Source organism: Musa acuminata, chromosome BXJ1-6 (assembly GCF_036884655.1).
Source record: "Musa acuminata AAA Group cultivar baxijiao chromosome BXJ1-6, Cavendish_Baxijiao_AAA, whole genome shotgun sequence".
In the NCBI taxonomy this organism is placed as follows: Eukaryota; Viridiplantae; Streptophyta; class Magnoliopsida; order Zingiberales; family Musaceae; genus Musa; species Musa acuminata.
In genome coordinates, this window is record NC_088332.1 from 1,844,391 (window position 1) to 1,865,054 (window position 20,664).

The window sequence follows — 20,664 nt, forward strand, 5'->3', positions numbered from 1 at the left end:
CACATATTTTTAAGCTTTTAAAAGGGCCAAAGAGTCATTTTTTCAATTTTGACCAATATAACATGAATTTACAACTATTTTGTACTAAAAATCACTTATATGTTATTAAAGAACGTTTTCTAAAGTTTTGAAATAATTTTTTTTTGAGACAAAGTTACACTATTTTCAAATTTTTAGGTTTTTATTCAAAAATAGTGTAATTTAGGTCTAACTATTTTAGAAATATCCAAAATTTCACAAAACCTTGGAAATAATATATAAGACCCAAATGATCATTTTTCATTTTTAATATTTTAAAATAATAATTTCATGTCATTGTTGAGACAACCTAATGGTTAGTGCATTGTTGCAATATTAATTGATGTAAGGTTCGACTACATGTTTGAGTGTCTTATAAATTGTTTAATGTAATAATTTTTTAAAACATATGGTTATTAATTTTTTAAACCTTTGAAAAGCTCAATTTATACCTTTTTTTCAATTTTGATATTTAAAGTGAATTTACAATTACTTTAGGCCAAAAACTAGTGAATATTATCGTCGTATGTTTTCCAAAGGAGTTGAGTTACATTGTTTTTTGTTCTCATTTACAAACAATATTTCTTCATTAAAAAATAATGCCAATTCAGTCAACTATTTCAAAACGATCCAAGATTTAATAAAACCTTAAAAACATTTTTTAAAGGCTTGAAGAATCACTTTTTCTATTTCAAACTTTTAAAATAGATATTTTCAACTTTCAAAATAGATATTTTCACTGATTTTAGTCCTTAAAACATTTGCGTCAATTTTTTAGTTTCGACTAATTTGAAAAGAATTTACGATCACTTAGGCCAAAAATCACTTGTAAATTATTAGAAATTTTCTTTCTAAGTTTTAATTAAAAAATTGGATACTTGAATTACAATATTTTTAAATAGCATCGGACTATTTTTGAGTCATATTATAAAAAATGTAACCTCAGTTTCACTGTATTCAAAAAATCATTAGATTATGTTTCTCTTATAAATTTGCATTCCTCCAATAACATTCAACTATATTTCATCTCTTGTTCCTTAATCCTTCAGTAACTTTGGTTGTCTGACAAGCATAAAAAAAAAGGTGTATCTGTCTGAAAATTGCAAAGAATTTTAGTGAACTTCTATGATTCATAGAGGTTTATCCATCACTCTTCTCCTAATCTAGCTTACAAAGTCATAACTCATATAAGAAGATCTTACTCAAATACAAAGAATTTAGTATGACTCTAGATAACACCTTTTAACACTAACTCAGATAAACTTTAGATTATCTTCCAACATTATGTAATTTCTTTTACAGGTTGAATAAACATGGAATGAATGAATCTCAGAGCGACAAGTATTTTGTTTTGAGTGCATAAAAAATAGCATTATCACATGAATATGAAGTCATCAATTGGTATGAATTGTATGTCCTCGGTTGTTTCTGCTCTAAAACTTGTGTTCCTTGATGAACAGGGAAGAGACTTTCAACAACTTTGGGAGTCAACTCAGCCCAAAAACTGTGGTTCATAACTGGTATTTTTTCTTGATCTGCCATGTTTGTTCTAATTGGTATCAAGCAATACATATGCTTTCAAATATGTCAAATGTAAGTTCTCATCATTAATGATAAAACACACATCAAATGTTAATTGTTTGGATAATAAAACACAACAGGACAATCTTCTATAGCTTCCAGAAACACAACTAAGAAAGGATAGGAAAGAGATGAGAAATCTGACTGCTGAGAGATTTTAACTTTTTTGTTGCTAACATCATAGAACTAAATAAGAAGAAGATGCAAAGAACTCAGATATCAGGAAAACTAATTTGTTAATCTTAAACATGTCAATGATCGACAAAAAGAAACATTATGTCACATTGCTCCACAGCAGAAATTTTATTTTTTGGGTTTGCTTGAATGACACTAATCAGCAAGATTTCAGCAGAAACTGATTAACTATTGTCGTATAAATACTAATTTACCCCCCCATAAAGGCCGGCAACAATGGCTGATCCTCTCTTAGCGTCATGCAAGCACTGCTGTCGATGATCTTAATGGCTGTTCACTGCTTGTAGCAAGAACCAGGGCCCAATGGAGCAGTTCTACCAGGTCCTGCTACCGGCGCAGCAGCAACCCCCATTTGGTTGAGCAAACATCTGAATCTAGCCAATCTTCCTGTGGCTTGCCTTGGGTCCTTCGCTAGTTTGTCAAGAGGAGTCCACAACCTCTCTTTGGAAAAAACAAACCGATTGCAGAATTCAGTAGATTCACGAAAGATGATCAGAAACACTTAATTAACAATGGCGTGAATTTTGACAAACAGTTTATACAAGTATTGATCTTTATCTCTGCTTTTGATACTACACAATACATTTTTCAGATATGAGTAGCATGCATGTTGAAGAAGACAACTTGATAATATGATTCTGTCGAAGTAAGGAGACAGCAGAGGTAGCACTCGGCTGGTTTGGTGCAGGTTGGTTATTCTTGAATCTTTCATATGAAAAAATTAAGTAGAATTATTTACCTCTATATCATAAATCTTGTATTGGCAAGTTTGATATTCTATACTACCACAGTACTTTGGATGCACAAGAAGATATCACTTGTTCTACAAACATGCAAGTTCAGATGTACAAAAGATGGTGGACTCATGCTGAGTTTGTGAATTTGTCAATGCACACATCTAGTGTCAGACCAATAAAGATATTACCATTTTGAAATGTTCAATTGATCAGTATGCGAATATGCATGGACTGATGTTTCCTGTCTGACTGAATGCCGATATTGGAACATATAGTTCGATAGCGATACAATACCATTACTTTTTAATTTGTTTTTCTATTTTATTCAATTATATATATACTGGTCTTATATTGGTTGGGTAGGTTATGGAAACTGATATCTAACCGAGATTTTAATGCTTAGTTTTCGCCAGAATTACCTGCAGCAGCTGCAGCACGAGGCCAGATGGTTTGCTCAATATCAGAGGCATCAATACTTTCTCTCCACATGCACACCTCACCACCAATGACCAATTTTTGCTGCTCAGGCGTGGAGATGTTTGTAAGGGGCTCATTCATGTAGAACTTCTGCCATGGGACATCCAAGTGATCCAAGTACCACTTGTCCTGGTTGCTCACAATGCATATCTCAGTCCGGCCACCACCACCTTCTGCGCTATTCCACCACCAAGCCTGCAAGCACACAAGGAAAATTGTCTTATGACATTGATGACACCAACACAATCCATCCGGATCGGTGTACACATAAATAAATCCAAATTTCCAACATGCATTCTGATTTTTCTTTTTTTTTGGGGGTGAGGATCTGGGAGAGGAAACACATGTGGTTTCTGAATAAAGTAAGATAGTGTATCATCATAACTTTTTGTTTTGACTAGACAGATTGGACAAAGAAAAAATGGCATCAAGAGCATAATGCAATTAACATTCTATAAGAAATAATGATCTGATCTCATTGGATGATAAGTTTGTGCTGCATTAGTTTGTTCAGTTTGCCATGCTGACGAGAAGATGGATACTGAAAAAGCAAATTGTTACTATACATGTACAAAGTCAAAGATTATAAATATGTTTATTTTGACTAATATTAGACATTTTACAACATCAACTACAAGTATGATGAATGAATGATGGATGGTCTCTGTTCCCACGTTTCATCATGGTATCACTGATTACATGAGGGTTGTTAATGACCACATTTATTATCCAAAAAATCAACTTTTGATGTGTGTTTTATCATTAATGATGAGAACTTACATTTGACATATTTGAAAGCATATGTATTGCTTGATACCAATTAGAACAAACATGGCAGATCAAGAAAAAATACCAGTTATGAACCATAGTTTTTGGGCTGAGTTGACTCCTAAAGTTGTTGAAAGTCTCTTCCCTGTTCATCAAGGAACACAAGTTTTAGAGCAGAAACAACCGAGGACATACAATTCATCCAGATGTAGAATTCATACCAATTGATGACTTCATATCCATGTGATAATGCTATTTTTTGTGCACGCAAAACAAAATACTTGTAGCCCTAAGATTCATTCATTCCATGTTTATTCAACCTGTAAAAGAAATTACATAATGCTGGAAGATAATCTAAAGTTTATCTAAGTTAGTGTTAAAAGGTGTTATCTAGAGTCATACTAAATTCCTTGACACCGTTGCTAGGCTTCCGGTGGCTGGCCTTGTGCCAGCCCAGAGCCTGGTAAGACCCGAATGCCTTCTCGCAGACTCAACGACCCGAATACCGAGTGAGAGGCCAACAATGGCAGGCGATGAGTATCGGACCCTCAGCCGTAGAGCGCCAAGTACTCTTTCTTTGTCGATGCCAAGTACCGGACCCTCTCAAACCTGAAAATATATATATATATATATATATATATATATATATATATATATATATATATATATATATATATTGTGCATAATGAAATAGCAAAAGTTTTACCATGACACAGGATAACACAGATTTAAACTCCTCATTCCATTCATAGATTTAACATAGTATCATTCATTCATACAAAATAAAAACATACTCCTACATATTACAATATTAAAACATACCATAACATTTACTCAAACATTCACATACATAAATAAAAATACTAATTTAAAACTACAAACTACATAGTGCTATTAGCAAAAGATGCTGTCTAGGGGGGGGGGGGGGGGGGCAGCATTTCAGGCGGCGAGCGCAACAGTCTTTGGTACTTTGCCTTGTGACTGTCATGGATATAATCAATAAGATTAGCAATATATAAAAAAATAGAATGACACCCTTAGCCATCTCTTACAAACAATCACTCGCTTGTACTTGGTCTTGTACTACGACAACCATTTTATAGACGTGAACTCACTCCCTCTCAAAAGCCAACTCGTGAGGTGATACAATAACATTACTTTTTAATTCTTTTTCTATTTTATTCAATTATATATATACTGGTCTTATATTGGTTGGGTAGGTTATGGAAACTGATATCTAACCGAGATTTTAATGCTTAGTTTTCGCCAGTATTACCTGCAGCAGCTGCAGCACGAGGCCAGATGGTTTGCTCGATATCAGAGGCATCAATACTTTCTCCCCACATGCACACCTCACCACCAATGACCAATTACTTTCTCCCCACATGCACACCTCACCACCAATGACCAATTTTTGCTGCTCAGGCGTAGAGATGTTTGTAAGGGGCTCATTCATGTACAACTTCAGAGCTCTCAGCTCTTGCACTTCCTTTTGCAGGAACTCGCAGTCCACCTCTGTTTGCTTCAACTTCGTCTTGAGATTAACCCAAGCATTAACGAGATCAGTATACGAAGGTCACAGCATCATCACACCTAATTAATGGCCGGAGAAAGAATACCTTGCTCTTCGGTTCTGAAACCACACTTCCTCTTGCCTTGGCCTCAGGTTGAGTTGTTTGGCCAACGCCAGTTTTTGCTTCTGTCATCACGTAGGAGAAGCAGACCCATGTTAGCAACGATTGCTACACCATCATGTATCGGTAGTCACCGAAGGAGAAGAGGGAATTAAGGGGATGAGGGTGTTGTGCTCCTTGAAGCTCTCCTCGAGGATGGTGGACTGGTCCTTGGAGAGGAGGAGAGATTGTTGCTCTCCCCATCCAACGACGTCATCGCCTCGTTGGGAGAGCTCGCCCCCTCCGACGACGTCATCGCCGCCGCGGCAGTGACGCTGCCGACACTCCCGTCGTTGTGGCACCTCTTGTGCCCCCCAGCGCTTGCCCCAAGGGAAACGTATTCAGGCACCCTGAGCACCCTGCCGCCACCGGAGGCTGGAAGGAGGCGCTTGCGCTAGTCATGGAAGAGCCCGAGGCGAGGCTTCCTCGACATTGCTGTTAGGCTTCCGATGGCTGGCCTTGTGCCCGGCTAGGGCATGATACGACCCGAATGCCTACCCGTAGACGGAAGGCCTGTACTCGAGCTTCGCCAGCCAAGTCGGAGGACAACAATGGCAGGCGATGAGTACCGGGCCCTCATCTGCGAGCGAGCACTAGGAGGCAGAGCGCAAGTACTCCTTTGCTGATCGAAGCGCTTGGGTCCGAGGGAAAATCGTTCCATATCAAACCTGAAAAAAAAAAACGAAAAAGAAAAAAAAAATATATTGTGCATAATGAAATAGTTGAAAAAAAGAAAGTTTTACCATAACATTGTTTACGAGGAGAGGCACGCCACCTGTAGAAGGCGACGTCTACTAGAGTCGAAGGCCACCACATATAGGGCGAGTGCACTAGCAACTTCATGAATATGCCAGCAAACCCATATCCGAGAAACTACACACCATAAGCCATTTTAAGTTGTCACTTCTTCAAAGGAAGTTGGGAAAGATCAACTAGAATTAACTAAAACATTCGAAGAATTCAGCATCATATTATTACTTTTTCTAAAGAATAACTAATGGTTTTTTTTTTACACCGATTTTATGATAACAAAAGAAATCACCTGAATCGATTAGTACCAGCAGTATGGCCGGCAGTAACGGGATATCCTTGTGGTAGATCTTGGATATGGTTAATATTTCAAACCCGGCAGAAGCACTTACCCTGCCGGCCAACATGGTGGTCGCCACATGTTCTTTCAAGTTGAAGGGTCCCGGATTCAACGAGAAACTCCAGTTTGTGTATGGCATTCTTATCACTTTGTTCGGTAGCATGTTAGCCATTAGTTTCCCAGCAATGAACACCATCATGTTGATGCAGATTGCAGACATGTGAAAAATTGAACATTTGCTGTCGGTAAAAGGATAATGCTGCACTTACGGACCCGAGGATGCAAATGGGGATTCCGATAAGCCATGTTCGGAATGTCAAGACCTGCAATGTGTTATCATCTGTTGGTGGGACTGTCAACCGAACTTGCTCAATCGGAGAGTCATCCAGAATCGAAGAACCTGAAAGAAGAGGAGAGGGAGGAAGAAAATGAAAAAGAATCATATAAGGATGACAGTAAGAAGTCAAAACGAAAGATGTCAGGGCATATCACCTTCTTCATCGGCCATTTGGTAGGACTCCTATTAGAGAATAAGCTGTAAATTGAGAAGATATAAAGGATCAAAGCATCTCTAAATATAGTGGAAAGGATTAATTGTCCAACAATTAATAGAAAGAGTTGTGATTCCGTTGCCAAATATACTTTTATTAGTTTTAAAGGTGTCGGTGTGGCTGTGATAGTTAAGGGAATTAAATCTGTCAGTGATCCCAAAAAAAAAATGTAAAAAATCGTGAACTGGATAGTGGGAATATTCTATATTAAGTGGATTGGCGTTGGTACATTATTGCTTTCAAAATCTTTTTTCTCTTTTTCTCACCTGGTTATTGATGGCAACGTCAACACCGGAATGGCTGACGAGGAAGAAAACGAGAGGAAACGAGGTGTGAGGCGATTGGGAGAAGATATTGGTTCATGCAAGCTAATATTTCATTCCTCAGAAAGGTGTGAGGCGATGGGGAGAGCAACGAGGTCTTTTTTTTCTTTTTTTTTCTAACAATTATTTTTTATTTATTTACACACACGTTTCCCTGTGCCTCGAGCTCGCCCCCTCCGACGACGTCATCGCCGCCGCGGCAGTGCCGCTGCCGACGCTCCCGTCGTTGCGGCACCTCTTGTGCCCCCCAGCGCTTGCCCCAAGGGAAACGTCTTCAGGCACCCCGAGCACCGGTGCACCCTGCCGCCACCGGAGGCGCTTGCGCTAGTCGTGGAAGAGCCCGAGGCGAGGCTTCCTCGACGCCGCTGCTAGGCTTTCGATGGCTGGCCTTGTGCCCACCCAGGGCCTGGTAAGACCCGAATGTCTTCCGTCCGGAAGGCCTGTACTCGAGCTTCCCCGGCGGTGCCGAGTCGGAGGACAACAATGGCAGTACCGGGCCCTCACCCGAGGAGGCAGAGCGCCCCTCCTTTGTCGGCGGGTGATCGAAGCGGAGGGAGAATCACGTATCAAACCTGAAAAAACGAAACAAGCAAAAAAAAAAACAAAAAAAAAACATATTGTGCATAACACAGATTTAACCTCCTCGTTTCATTCCATTCATAGTATCACTATACAGAGTAAAACGCTTAATCACAGCCATATATTACAAAAGTAAAGTACAACTCCAAGAAGTTAATCACACATCCCACTAGATAAGATAACCTAAGTTAACGAGGATGATTAGATAATAATAAACTACATAGTGCCATTAACTGACGCTGGATTTGGATGACAACACAGCAGTTTTTCGGCACAGCAGTCTTTACCTTCGCCAATAAAAAACATTAAAATAATCATTATAAACAACATAAAAATAAATAGCATCACACCAGCCATCCTTCGCACGCTACTACTTCACAACTCGTACTCGTTGTTGTACTATGCGTACCATTTTATAGACAATGATTCGACCTACTCCCTCTCAAAAGCCAACCCACCCGTGAGCTGACAGTGCCAGCCCACCCGTGTTATCCTGTGTCATGGTAAAACTTTTGCTATTTCATTATGCACAATATATTTTTTCTTTTTTTTTTCTTTTGTTCTTTTTTTTTTTCAGGTTTGAGAGGGTCCGGTACTTGGCATCGACAAAGAAAGAGTACTTGGCGCTCTACGGCTGAGGGTCCGGTACTCATCGCCTGCCATTGTTGGCCTCCCACTCGGCATTCGGGTCGTTGAGTCTGCGAGAAGGCATTCGGGTCTTACCAGGCTCTAGGCTGGCACAAGGCCAGCCACCGGAAGCCTAGCAACGATGTCAAGGAATTTAGTATGACTCTAGATAACACATTTTAACACTAACTCAGATAAACTTTAGATTATCTTCCAGCATTATGTAATTTCTTTTATAGGTTGAATAAACATGGAATGAATGAATCTCAGGGCTACAAGTATTTTGTTTTGCGTGCACAAAAAATAGCATCATCACATGGATATGAGGTCATCAATTGGTATGAATTCTACATCTGGATGAATTGTATGTCCTCGGTTGTTTCTGCTCTAAAACTTGTGTTCCTTGATGAACAGGGAAGAGACTTTCAACAACTTTAGGAGTCAACTCAGCCCAAAAACTGTGGTTCATAACTAGTATTTTTTCTTGATCTGCCATGTTTGTTCTAATTGGTATCAAGCAATACATATGCTTTCAAATTTGTCAAATGTAAGTTCTCATCATTAATGATAAAACACACATCAAATGTTGATTTTTTGGATAATAAATGTGGTCATTAACAACCCTCATGTAATCAGTGATACCATGATGAAACGTGGGAACAGAGACCATCCATCATTCATTCATCATACTTGTAGTTGATGTTGTAAAATGTCTAATATTAGTCAAAATAAACATATTTATAATCTTTGACTTTGTACATGTATAGTAACAATTTGCTTTTTCAGCATCCATCTTCTGGTCAGCATGGCAAACTGAACAAACTAATGCAGCATCGGACCAATAGGACCAACGCTGAACATTAGCGCATCGCACAAAGTAGCTCACGTCGTTGTCGCGGGCACTCACCTCACGGGTGGGCTGGCTTTTGAGAGGGAGTAGGTCGAACCATTGTCTATAAAATGGTACTCATAGTACAACAACGAGTACGAGTTGTGAAATAGTAGCGTGCGAAGGATGGCTGGTGTGATGTTATTTATTTTTATGTTGTTTATAATGATTATTTTAATGTTTTTTATTGACGAAGGTAAAGACTGCTGTGCCGAAAAACTACCGTGTTGTCATCCAAATCCAGCGTCGGTTAATGGCACTATGTAGTTTATTATTATCTAATCCTCCTCGTTAACTTAGGTTATCTTATCTAGTGGGATGTGTGATTAACTTCTTAGAGTTGTATTTTAATTTTGTAATATATGATTGTGATTAAGCGTTTTACTCTGTATATTGATACTATGAATGGAATGAAACGAGGAGGTTAAATCTGTGTTATGCACAATATGTTTTTTTTTTTTTTTTGCTTGTTTCTTTTTTTCAGGTTTGATACGTGATTCTCCCTCCGCTTCGATCACCCGCCGACAAAGGAGGGGCGCTCTGCCTCCTTGGGCGAGGGCCCGGTACTGCCATTGTTGTCCTCCGACTCTATTACTTATGGTTTCCAATAACACATGATCATTGGCCATTGAAACGTGACCCATAGAACCACGGTGTTTAGGCGGATGAACATTTATACGTCGCACGAAGTACTGGCTTTGCTCAGGTCGCTGTCGTGGTCACTGTCACCTCACGGGTTGGCTTTTGAGAGGGAGTGAGTTCACGTCTATAAAATGGTTGTCGTAGTATAAGACCAAGTACGAGCGAGTGATTGTTTGTGAGAGATGGCTAAGGGTAAGGGTGTCATTCTATTTTTTTATATATTGCTAATCTTATTGATTATATCCATGACAGTCACAAGGCAAAGTACCAAAGACTGTTACGCTCGCCGCCTGAAATGCTGCCCCCCCCAGACAGCACCTTTTGCTAATAGCACTATATAGTTTGTAGTTTTAAATTAGTCTTTTTATTTATGTATGTGGATGTGTGAGTAAATGTTATGGTATGTTTTAATATTTAATATGTAGGAGTATGTTTTTATTTTGTATGAATGAATAATACTATGTTAAAACTATGAATAGAATGAGGCACCCCGAGCACCGGTGCACCCTGCCGCCACCGGAGGCCGGAAGGAGGCGCTTGCGCTAATCGTGGAAGAGCCCGAGGCAAGGCTTCCTCGACACCGCTGCTAGGCTTCCGATGGCTAGCCTTGTGCCCGCCTAGGGCTTGATACGACCCGAATGCTTACCCGTAGACGAAAGGCCTGTACTCGAGCTTCGCCGGCCAATTCGGAGGATAACAATGGCACGCGATAAGTACCAGGCCCTCATCCGCGGGCGAGCACGAGGAGGCAATGGTCATGAGTGATCGGAAACCGTATCGAGGAACCTCATGGTCAGGTAAGTCTCGATCGACTGCACACTTTGTCGTCACCACCATCAATAACGCATCCGGCAGATCTCGTACAAGCAGGGGGGGCCGCGGAGGTCCACCTTCACAAAGATAAGGGCTATGTGGTGCTTCGAGAGTGAGGGTAATAACAAGGGAAGTGGGTGCCTCAAGCCACGGTCTTGATGCACCTGCGGACAAGCCCAACAATCTCCTTCTCCGGCTCGCTAACCATCTCCGCAACCTTTATTAACAAAATTAAAGCATATTCCTAACACTTAATCACACATCAAAGATAGATAAATAAAAACAATAATTATCATCATTAAGATAAGCAAAATTAAGACAACTAGAATCGCACCTTGGCCATATCTCACACACCACGATCTAAGAAACCACTGCCTCTCAAAAGCTCACCCGTGATTCCACTGTCTCTCAAAAGCTCACCCGTGAAATGATGATGACCGTGATAGTGACTGAGCAAAGCGAGCAAAATACTTCGAGCAACGCGCAAATCTTCACCCGCGTAAATACCATAAGCCAGTATTAATGGGATTCATATGTTGATCCTATGGGTCCCGTTTCAGTCGTCAATGGTCATGAGTGATCCAACAATAACTAACTAACTAACTAAATCATCAAAATTCAGCAACCATATTATTTATTACCTCTTCTTTACAAAAAAAAGAATAAATAATTATTTTTTTAATACCAATTTCTCAATACTAGAAGAAGAAATCACCTGAATCGATAGCACCAGCAGCATGGCCGGCAGTAATGGGATATCCTTGTGGTAGAAGATCTTGGACATGGATAATATTTCGAAGCCGGAAGAGGCACTTTCCGTGCCTTCCTTTAATTGGGTGGTGCGTGACACATCCGTCCCATAACGATGATGATGCGCCATTACCCGCTACTTACTTTGTGGCGAAGCTCGCATCTAGATTACATAATATGTGGCGCTATTCGTGTCATGCTGCCCTGCTCCTTCTCTTCATCCCTGATTAACGTATGCCTATGAACGTATAAATGTACATACACGTCACATCCTTCGAGTATGCTATTATGGACATGGGAACGGAATAGCTATGGCATTTCCATTATGTACATTGGAAGTAAGCAGAGGGACCGCGCAGCAATGGTTGCCATTTCCATTTGGAAATTCAACCCCTCTTCCTGTGCTTCTCTTACAGCTATGTATATGCACACTGCTCTCTCTCTTCCTGTACTTCTCTTACAGCTATGTATATGCACACTGCTCTCTCTCTTCCTGTGCTTCTCTTACAGCTATGCATATAAAAAGAGGGAGGGAGAGAGTAACCGCACCTCCACACCTCGTCCCAACTACTGACTGAACCCCATACCTTACCCTTCCCATCTCTTTTCTCTCAACCCACCATTGATGCCCTTCAATTCATGCCAACCACTCTCTTCTGAAGAAAGAGAGAAGTTCCACTGCCATCACTTACTTCCCCTACTTGGGAAGGACACAAGCTGCAGCGGCGTGTTTATTACCCTCACCCTCGAAGCACCACACCGCCCCCATCTATGCGAAGGTGGACCTCCGCGGCTCCCCCTGTTGCCGGTTCTGTCTATAAAATGGTTCTCATGGTAAACACCGAGTGCAAGTGACCGACTGTGTGATGGCTAAGTGTTTGATATTATTTATTTTTATACTAATTATGGTGCTTATTTTTATAATGACAGTTTATGGAAGAATGACTAGAGAAGAAGAGTGTTGTCTGCGTCATCTTAGTTCCTGCCTAGACTAATAGTACTATGTAGTTTATTATTGTAATCCTGCTCATATTTTTATTTATCTATCTTTATTTAGTGGATGTGTGATTAAGTATTAGGAATGTGCTTTAATTTTGTAAGTGGATACTATGAATGGAATGAAATGAGGAGGTTAAATCTGTGTTATGGTAAAACTTTTCTTTCTCAGTTATTTCTTTATGCACAATATATATATATTTTGTTTTTTTATTTTTTGTTTTTTTTTCTTCTTTCTTTGGTTTTTCAGGTTTGATTCGATCACCTGGGCGGGCACAATGCCAGCCATCGGAAGGCTAGCAGCGGCGTCTAGGAAGCCTCGGCCTCGGGGCTCTTCCACGGCAAGCGCAAGCGCCACCGCGGCGGCAGGGTGCACCGGTGTTCGGTGTGCCTGAAGACGTTTCCGTTGGGGCAAGCGCTGGGGGGCACAAGAGGTACCACAACGACGGGAGCGTCGGCAGCGGCAGTACCTCGGCGACGATGACGTCGTCGGAGGCGACGAGCTTGAGGCACAGGGAGTTCTACGAATCATAGAAGTTCACCAAAATTCTTTGCAATTTTCAGACAGATACACCTTTTTTTTATGCTTGTCAGACAACGAAAGTTACTGAAGGATTAAGGAACAAGAGATGAAATATAATTGAATGTTATTGGAGGAATGTAAATTTATAAGAGAAACAGAATCTAATGATTTTTTGAATTGAGTGAAACTGAGGTTACATTTTTTATAATAGGACTCAAAAATAGTCCAATGCTATTTAAAAATATTGTAATTCAAGTATCCAATTTTTTAATTAAAACTTAGAAAGAAAATTTCTAATAATTTACAAGTGATTTTTGGCCTAAGTGATTGTAAATTCTTTTCAAATTAGTCGAAAAGGACTAAAATCAGTGAAAATATCGATTTTGAAAGTTTAAAATATCTATTTTAAAAGTTTGAAATAGAAAAAGTGATTGTTCAAGCCTTTATAAAATGTTTTTAAGGTTTTATTAAATCCTGGATCGTTTTGAAATAGTTGACTGAATTGGCATTTTTTTTTTTAATGAAGAAATATTGTTTGTAAATGAGAACCAAAAACAATGTAACTCAACTCCTTTGGAAAACATACGACGATAATATTCACTAGTTTTTGGCCTAAAGTAATTGTAAATTCACTTTAAATATCAAATTTGAAAAAAAGGTACAAATTGAGCTTTTCAAAGATTTAAAAATTTAATAACCATATGTTTTAAAAAATTATTACATTAAACAATGTATAAGACACCCAAACATGTAGTCGAACCTTACATCAATTAATATTGCAACAATGCATTAACCATTAGGTTGTCTCAACAATGACATAAAAATTCTTATTTTAAAATATTAAAAATAAAAAATGATCATTTGGGTCTTATATATTATTTCCAAGTTTTTTCGAAATTTTGGATATTTCTAAAATAGTTAGACCTAAATTACACTATTTTTGAATAAAAACCTAAAAATTTGAAAACAGTGTAACTTTGTCTCCAAAAAAAAATATTTCAAAACTTTAGAAAACGTTCTTTAATAACATATAAGTGATTTTAGTACAAAATAGTTGTAAATTCATGTTATATTGGTCAAAATTGAAAAAATGACTCTTGGCCCTTTTAAAAGCTTAAAAATATGTGAAATACTTATTTGATGATTTAGGCCTTTGTAAATAGTTTTTTATGTTCTTAAAAATTAGAAAATAAAAAAGAGTTAGACCTGACTTTTACTCTTTTTGAACAAGGTTATCCTATATTTAAATAGGACTAAAATACTCTGTTGAGGTCTATCCTATAGAAGTACTCAAATTGGATCAAATAAAAGTACAATGAACTTTATTTGAAATCGGACTTTAATGAACTGCTTTAACGGTTAAAATAAATATTCATACCTATTTTAAAGGCTTTTTGGATGGGGTTAAATTGTTTTCTAGTCTTCGTAGTCTTTTTGAATGACATTAAATGCTTTTTTTTTAAATAGGATTAAAAACAATGCAACCCTAGATTTAAAAAATGTAACTCGAGTCTCCAAAATTTTATTTTTATTATTTTATAAAAACTTTTTCAATAAAATTTAAGTGAATTTATACCCGACATAGTTTAAATTTACTTCAAATTTTATAAAAATAAAAAAAATGATATAAATTCAACCATTTAAGGGTTGAAATCAGTGAAAATGCCTATTTGAATGACTTAGAAATAGGAAAAAAATACATATAGGCCTTTGTAAGTCATTTAAAAGGAATTCTAAAATTTCATAAAATATAGAAATAGTGAGATCTGAGTTATAAAATTTTTGAATTGAGTCGCACTATTTTTGAACTCAATAATAAAAACAATGCAATCATATTCAAAAATCGTGTAAATCAAATCTCAAAAATAATATAAGCAAGGACTTCAAAATTATTTTCTCAAAACATTAATCTCATGATATTCATTTTTTGTGACCCAAAGTGGTTATTAATTCACGTTAAATTGGACAAAATTTTAAAATGAGATAAATTCAATATTTTAAGGCTAAAAATCGTGGAAACATCCATTTTAAAAGCTTAAGAACCAAAAGTGGCCATTTAGACCTTCCTACATTATTTCCATAGTTTCCTAAAACTTCAAAAAAAAGAAAAGAAAACTAGCACCTAAGTTATGTTCTTTTTTAATGGGATTATACTATTTTTTAATAAAGTTAAAAATTGTGTAATTTTGTCCAAAAAGAGGTCATTTGGGCCTTTGCATATCATTTCTAAGGATTTCTGAGATTTTAATATTTTTTTTTAAATGTGATATCTGAGTTATATTTATTTAAAGTGAGATTACACCATTTTTTTAATAGGACTAAAAAATAATGTGACCTTGTTCATTTTAAAACAACATAAGATAGGTCTCCAAAAAATTTTCTCTCAACTTCGAAAAATCTTCTCTAACAATATTTATATGTTTTTTTTGCTCAAAGTGGTTATAAATTCATGTTGAATTAGCCAAAATTAAATAAATACACAAATTAAACCTTTTAAGGATCGAAATCAGTGAAAATACCAATGTTAAAGACTTATCTTAATTACACTTTATTTATTAGGATTATACTATTTTAGAATAGGTTTCCAAAAACAATATACCTTGTTTGAAAACTATGTAACTAAAAAAACATTCTCTAATAATATACAAGTGGTTTTGGGGTAAAGTGGTTGAAAATTCATCATAAATTGGCCAAATTTATAAAATTAACACAGATTCATCATTTTAAGGGTAAAAAATAGAAAAAATCATTTAAGTCTGTGTAAGTCATTGCCAAAGTATCTTGGAAATTTGATAGTTTTTGAGAAAAGTGGATCATGAGTTATTCTTTTTTAATAAGATTATACTGTTTTTAATATGACTCCAGAAATAATATAACTCTTAGTCTCGAAAATAATTTTTTAATAGAACTTCAGAAAAATAATATTTAACTGGTTTTTTAGATCAAGGTGGTTGTAAATTCACCTTAAACTAGGTTAATTTAGATAATGACAAATTCAATCTTTTAAGGGCTTTAATAAGTGAAAATACCTATTTTAAAGACTAAAATTAGAAACATAGGTATTTGTGCTTATAATTTTTTTAAATTTCCTAAAAAAAATTTAATGGGGTTAAATTTTCTTTAATAGGAACCTAAAGATAGTATAATCTCATTCAAAAATAGTATGATCCAGGTTTTAAAAGGATAAAAATTCAGAAAACCTTTTAAGATAATATTCAAGTGATTTTTTGGCCGAAGTAGTTGTAAATTTAACTTAAATTTGATAAAATTAGATAAACAAAACAAATTCAAAATTTAAAGGAATCAAATTATGAAAACACCTATTTTGATACCTTAAGAAAATGATGATCATTTAGAACTATGTTAGTCATTTCAAAGTTATTCTAAATATTTGATAATTTTTAGAAAAAGTGAAACCTAAGTTTCCTTTTTTTTTTTTCAAACTTCAAAAACCCTTCTCTCATGATATTTAATAAGTTTTTGTTCCAAAACAATTATAAATTCACTGAGTAAGAAAATTTGCTTAAGCGTAATCATCAACTTGTTCCTCAAGAGAGGTGGGCAAAGCTGATACGAAATTTGAATGGAAATTAAAGGCTGAAAATGTACTATAAAATTTAAGTCCCAAAGAAAGACATGGGCATTCTAATGAATGTAGATAAACGATGAAGTTGTCTTGATAAAAACTATTAGAGGTAGAAGAAACTATGATCTATGCCATGAATAAATTCTATAAAGGTGAAAATTTGGGTTTGTAAGGATACATACCATTCAATTATACGAGGAGTGTTGGTCCAGCAGCCTGAAATCCACGACAAAAGCGGTATATTATGCAAAAAAAAAAAAGAAACACTTGCATACTTCAAAATATTAAATTAAATTAAAGTTAAAAATATCACCTGGTGTGGCTTGGTATGAGCGGTATTTACCAATTCCATAACCTACTAGTACGTGGACCAGAGTAAACCGGATGGTATGTGTGGTACATGGCTTGTACCACCCAATATAGCTGGCATAGGATGACACTAACCTTTTTTCTTTTTTTTTCTTCAGATCTTTTTTTGAGACTCGATATGTCTCGGTCCAGTAACCAAAATTAAAACAAAACCTTTTGATTTGAAGTATCTAAACTTCTAAAACAATTGTTTCTTAAAGCCATCTTTTGCTATTTGTATGAGACATCAAATGAAACATGAATGGTAGAAAAACAAAGTCCGAAAGGAAAACATGAAAAGTGACTTTGTAAAGATCAAATGTCAAGAAATGACCCAAAAAGAAAGTTAAATCAGTGAAGTAGTATTTGATAGTTTCCGTTGTCTCTAGAAGTTTCAAGTTTGCCCACCACTGACCATGATGACTAAAAAGAACATGTTGAGGCATAAACAAATGAGGTGCTATTACACTTAACAGGAAATGTATGAGCTTACTTGTGTTAACTTCATCACCCCCCCCCCAAATGGACAAACCTGAACTTGAAAACCTTAGTGAAATCTGAAACATTAATCAGGAATTAGTCATTCATCTAACAACCATCATGAAAGATAATCTAACTTGCTTTTCTAAACTAAAAATAACATGAACTTTGAGAATAAATTCTTAGAAAAGAAGTCACATCAAAAGTATCAATTCACTGTATTGTATTCATCCAATATTATCAATTGCAGATATGATCAAACTCTGCTGTTAATCTTGTAGAAAGTTCTGGCTTTATTTGTCAGGTGCCTCTGGGAACCTGATTATTATGTGTGGCTAGTCTTGTTAACATCTAAATCACTGAAACCGTATTGTATTAGATGCAAACAGCAAGAAGAAGAAAATTTACCAGAAAGAATTCCTTCAATTACTTTGAATGTGAACTCTTTACTGACATCAAGTGGTTCTTGGCATTCAGCTGAGGGCCACAAATCAGGATAGCCCACACCCCTACAAAAGATAATTTATAGAGTTTTATCTGGGTTGTGTAATCACTCCCAACCCAATTCACAGAGAAAAATCAAATAAATTGAAAAAGAATATTGCATTGCAGAAAAGAAGACATCTTTGGAGATGCAGGCTATGATCACCAAGAGCAGTATGAGTTACTATAATAACAACATGATTTCTTTTAGTTAAAAATTCAAGAATTTTTAAATCCATACTACAAAATAAGAGCTAAAAGGCCTTTGGACTTTATCTACCATGAGAGAGCATGGCCGGGCACATCAATCTCAGCCAACACGTTTACTCCCCTTCTTTCTGCATGCCTGAAAATATTCTTGTTTAGAAGTACAAAAAGATTCAGTCATGAAGAAACTAAGAAGCACCATAAAACTCATACTGATATATAAATTACAGGTATACACATATGAACCATTTAAAAACATACACAAGTGCAGATGATAATTTATGCATGTGAGGCATCATACAGGAGCTTTTGTCCCCAATTCTTGTCACCAGAATGTATATTCTTAGGGGTTTGTTCAATGTTCATCAGAGCAGAGGGTCATATGTGCCACTAATATATGTGCATGACCACAGAGAAGAAGTAGGCCTGCTTAGCATGTAATTAAAACTTAAGTATATTTTAAGAAGTCTGATCATATGTGCCACTGATAAATGTGCATGAGGGGATGATGCAGAGACACTGACAACAGTAGTGTGATGGAGATTATATGGGTCATACATTGCAAGAAAAAATATTTCAACTGATGAAAGGAAACTAGACATCACATAAGAAAAAATAATTACTTTCTTCTTAGTTCAGATGTCTGTTACACTCAAATATATCTGTATGCAAACTTTTTGTCCTAAAAAGTCATATGCCTGTAATGATCTAGGTATAACCCTAGCATATTCACCATCTCTTGTTGAGAGCTAGGTACAGATGGCTGGTTAATGATCAGATCTAGGCCAGTGTGACAATCTCCAAGAACAAACATACCACAACCTTGAAAAGGATGCTTAAGTAGCCATTCATTGCTTACTGTGCGATTTCAAGAGCATCAGCCTTAGTATCTCGCTCAGAGTAGGAGTATGCACCAGCCCACAGTCTTGGATATGATGGTATCTCCAAGGGGAAGGATTGCTTATCCACCGCGCGGCTCGCCCGCGCCAGCCTTTGCCGCCACCGCCCTGCCCCCCTGCCCCCCGCGAGGACGTGTAATCCCCGGATGCCATTCGATTAGATTAGTATTAAAGATAGTAATTAGTGTGATGGGAGAGAGGCTCGTACGTCGCCACCGCTCGGCAGCCGGGTCCCCACGCTTGTAGCGTCGTTCACGGGTGGGAGGGATCATCACGGGACCTGCGGGGTCCCCACGCCTTGTTGCGTCGTTCACGGGTGGGAGGGATCATCACGGGACCTGCGGGGTCTCCACGCCTTGTAGCGTCGTTCACGGGTGGGAGGAATCATCACGGGACCCGCGCGGTCATTCACGGGTGGTGGCAGGGATTACGGGCGAAGGAGGGACGGCGAGAAAGGTGCCGAGAGGCGGCGCCGATGTCACGGTGTCCTCCTTCTCCGGCCCGCTAATCATCTCCGCCACCACGGTGTCCTCCTTCTCCGGCCCGCTAATCATCTCCGCCACCTTTATTAACATAATGATTGTGCTTCTTCGCATACACATACGCATACTTACTGAGGAGAATAAGATCACAAAAGGATGTCCAAAGTGCGTTAACTCAGAAACAGGAGATGATCGGAAAGAATGGAACACAAAAAGAAAAAGAAAAAAAAGAGAAGGAATACGGACGAGCATGAGGAGGGAAGGGGAGTGGCGGACATGGCAGCGCTGCTGTACCCCACCTCCCACATCTGCTCCCCCCGGGTCCCGCTACGCGTCGTACCCCCTGATCACCACGACCGCCATAAACTCCACCATCCTTATATGGCGGCCAATTTCTCCCTCTGTCCTCCCACTAGGCTCGATCACTTAGTATGCAGCAAGCAAGAGAAGAAGAAACAGAAACACGCCGCTGCAGCTTGTGTCTTTCCCAAGTAGGGGAAATAAGTGATGGCAGTGGAACTTCTCTCTTTCTTCGGAAGAGAGTGGTTGGCATGAATTGAAGGGCATCAATGGTGCTGCAAAAGAAGAACAAACAGAAACACGCCGCTGCAGCTTGTGTCTTCACATATGTATGTGTCTTTCCCAAGGAGGGGAAGTGATGGCAGTGGAACTTCTCTCTTTCTTCATAAGAGAGTGGTTGGCATGAATTGAAGGGCATCAACGGTGGGTTGAGAGAAAAGAGATGGGAAGGGTAAGGTATGGGGTTCAGTCAGTAGTTGGGACGAGGTGTGGAGGTGCGGTTACTCTCTCCCTCCCTCTTTTTATATGCATAGCTGTAAGAGAAGCACAGGTAGAGAGAGAAAAAGAGAGCAGTGTGCATATACATAGCTGTAAGATAAACACAGGAAGAGGGGTTGAATTTCCAAATGGAAATGGCAACTATGGCT

General features: G+C 37.8%; 1 pseudogene; it reads right to left on the bottom strand.

Annotated features, from left to right (window-relative positions):
- Window positions 1–1,818: 1,818 nt before the first annotated feature.
- Window positions 1,819–19,789, bottom strand: LOC135677926 (beta-hexosaminidase 3-like; annotated as a pseudogene).
- Between the last annotated feature and the right edge of the window lie 875 nt (window positions 19,790–20,664).